The sequence below is a fragment of the Trichechus manatus genome, unplaced genomic scaffold, assembly GCF_000243295.1.
Source record: "Trichechus manatus latirostris isolate Lorelei unplaced genomic scaffold, TriManLat1.0 scaffold00018, whole genome shotgun sequence".
Taxonomy (NCBI): Eukaryota; Metazoa; Chordata; class Mammalia; order Sirenia; family Trichechidae; genus Trichechus; species Trichechus manatus.
Window position 1 is genome coordinate 19,664,767 of NW_004443954.1, and position 3,746 is coordinate 19,668,512.

Here is a 3,746-nt window from a genome sequence, read left to right on the forward strand (position 1 = left end):
CTAGCCAAATTGATACACATATTTTTTGGGACACAATTCAATCCATGACACCAACCTTGGGCCACTTCCCAGGGAGGACCAACAGGACCCAAGGGGGAAGGCTGGCCCTAGTGAGGGGACAGAGAACACAGAATCCACAAAACAATGGGTATTCGATCGTTCCAGAGTAAGCACCTGGTCATCTCTAAACGTGCCCCAATTGCTAGCACTGGGTTTTTCTTGAGAGAGTGAGTGGGCTGCAGATGAAGATAATTCACTTGTTGGGGAGGCAGTATGTTAGAGTGGAAAGCACAGGTCCTTTGCCTCAGGCATGGCTGAGTTAAAATTCTAGCCTTTCCGCTTTCCAGCTGTAGAACTGGTCCTCTAAGTCCTGGTTTCCTCATATTTGAAATGGAATTACCTAATAATATAGGATTATTAAAAGTATAAAATGACCTAGTATGCTAAGAAACTCTCTGACAAGTTGTTGTTGTTGTTAGCTGCCAACAAGTGGGCCCAAGACTCATGGTGACTCCATGCACAGCAGGATTGAACTGTTGTGATCCATAGGGTTTTCACTGGCTGATTTTTGGAAGTAGCTCAGCAGGACTTTCTTCCTAATTCATCTTAGTCTGGAGGTTCCACTGAAATCTGTTCAGCATCATAGCAATCACGCAAGCCTCCACTGACAGATGGGTGGTGGCTGTGCATGAGATACAGATTGGCTGGAAACTTATCCTGGGTCTCCTACATGGAAGATAACAATTCTACCATTGAACCACCAATGCCTCATTGCCTGACAAGTAGGAGGGGCTTTATAAATGGAACTGCTAAAGAACTTTTAGAAAGGATTTTTATGGACCATCCCTAAATTTAACCAGAATTACCAACTTTTCATCTCAGATTTAAATTTTCCCCAATGCAAATTCAAATCAAGTATTAATGTCCCTCAATTATGTACTATTGTAAAAACATATGTTTATCCCATGTGTTATGGATTAAATTGTGTCCCCCAAAAACATATGTTGTAAATCCTAACCTCTATGCCTGTGGTTAAAATTCCATTTGGGAATGGGTTGTCTTTGTTATATTAACAAGACAGGATTAATGTATGTTGTGTCTTAAGTCAAGCTCTTTTGAGACATAAAAGAGATAAAACAAGAAAGCGAAAGAAGCAGAGAAGGGGAAAGAGAGATGCCAAACCACATGAACATTGCCCAGGAGCAGAAGCTAAAAGGGACAAGGACTTTCCTCAGAGTTGACAGAGAGAGAAATCCTTCCCTTAGAGCCAGCACCCTGACTTTGGACTTCTAGCCTCCTAAACTGTGAGAAAATAAATTTCTGATTGTTAAAGTCATACATTTTGTGATATTTCTGTTATAGCGGCACTAGGTAACTAAGACAGATCTGCAGAGTGGAGTACTGCTCTAACAAATAGGTAACATGTGAAAGCAATTTTGGAATTGGGTCATAGGTAAAGGCTGGAAGAGTTTCAAGGTGCCTAACAGTAAAAGCCTATATTGCCTAGGAGAGATTGTTGGTAGAATTATGGACGTCAAAGGTGATTCTGATGAGGGCTCAGAAGGCAGTGAGGAGAGCTATAGAGAAAGCCTCTGTCATCTTAGGGAATGTGTGGATGTTACGTATGCTTCCGTTGAGTCTTTAAAAGAAAATGATAAATATGTGATTGCACAGTGGAGCAAGGGTGATGCTTTTTATGCAGTGACAAAGAACTTGTCTGAATTATGTTCAAACATTTGGTGGAAGGTAGAGCTTGTAAGTAATGAACTTGGATATATGGCTGAGGAGTTTTCTAAGCAAGATCTTAAAGGGGCCGCGTGGTTTCTCCTAGCTGCTTATAGTAAAATGTGAGAGGAAAGAGATAAACTTAAAAATGAACTGTGCAAAATGAGAACAGAACTTAAAGATTTGGAAAATTCTGTTGTACAAACGAAGGACACATGTCCTAGAATTTTCACCAAGGATGTGGCTACACAATCTTTTGTTAAGGAGATTAAGCCTGTGACTGACGAATCTAACCAACTACCACAGCAAAAAACCCATCGGCTTAGACTGAAAGGGACAAAGAAAGAACGAAAGGAGAGAACACTGTCGCCTCTCGGAATTCTGCAGACAGGAAAAGGACCAAAGGAGCTACATCTGCTGTCCTCCAAAAAAAAGAAAAGAACCATCTCTGGAGCAGCTTAGAGATCAACAGAACTGTTGGAAGGAGCATGGGAAGCAGGGCTTTCCCAGTTTCAAAGAATGGGGCCAAGGTCTCCTGAATTTCAAAGGGTGAATCCACAGCCTCCTAGGTTTCAAAGAGTCAGAGCTTTACCAACTTGGTTCTGAAGTGTGGGGCCGCTGTTAAGGTGTGCCAGGGGGATGGGGCTGTCACCCAAGCTGAGGGGGTGGGGCTGCCATGCCCAAGGGGCAGAAGAACAGGGCCTGCCGGGATGAAGGGGGTAGGTCTGCCACTCAGATGGACTAGTAGAATGGAGCTTCCCAAAGCAAAGGGAGCAGAGTTGCCATCCCAGTGGACCTGGAAGGCGGAGCTGAAGCCCAGGGCCAAGGGGCCTCCACCCAAAATCCAGAAGGCATGGCCAATACCCAGAGTCTAGAGGGCAGGGCCCTTGCCCAGGTTGCCTCAGAGAACAGAGGATTATTTCCCAGCCTTGAGAGCTAATGTAATTTGTTCTGCTGGGTTTTGGACTTGTTTGGTGTCCTTTATCCCTTCTTCCCCTCCCATTTGTAATGGAAATGTCTACATTGTGCCTGTTCCACCATAGTACTTTGGAAATAGGTAACTTGTAGTTTAGATTTCACAGGTTCACAGATAAAGAGGAGTTTTGTCCCAAGATGGAATACGCCTAAAGTCTCACCCATGTTCGATTTAGATGATTCAGAAGATGGGATTTTTGGACTTGGAGTAGATTTAATGCATTTTGCGTGTGGCAAGGACAAGAAGTTTTGGGAATCAAAGGGTGGAATGTTATAGATTGAATTGTGTCCCCTGAAAATATGAGTTTAAATCCTAACCTCTATGCCTGTGGTTATAATTCCATTTAAGAATGAATTGTCTTTATTATGTTAATGAGACAGGATTAATGTAGAGTGCATCTTAAGTCAATCTCTTTTACAGTATAAGAGAGATTAAACAAGAAAGTGAAAGAAGTAGAGATGGGAGGAGAAAGATGACAAGCCACATGAAGATCACCCAGGAGCAGAAGTTCAGAAGAGACAAGGGCCTTCCTCCAGAACTGACAGGAGAGAAAGCCTTCCCTTAGAGCTGGCACCCTGAATTCAGATTTCTAGTGTCTTGAACTGTGAGAAAATAAATTTCTGTTTGTTATAGCCATCCATACATGGTATTTCTGTTATATCAGAACTAGACAACTAAGACATCATGAATCTTATTTTTATAACAATGGTAACATATCTGACCATACATAATTCTTCAGAAATAGATGACATCTTTGATGGACCTAAATAAAATGAACTTGTCCAATGATACATGGATAGGTATTTAATTAGGTTAATTTTAGAACTACTTATGCATTTCTTAACATAAAGTTCTTTTATTAGACATATCTTCTATTTAATTTTGATTTTTTATATTTATTTTGTTAGTAGGAAAGTGGTAAATATATTTTATAAGTTAGACCTAAGATAGAAAGTGACTTAACTTGAGCAATGAAGGGATGAAATGCCTGGTAGGTAGTCATCAGAATTCTGCAGCTGCCCAAAGTTCTTTTAAAAATTGGCTT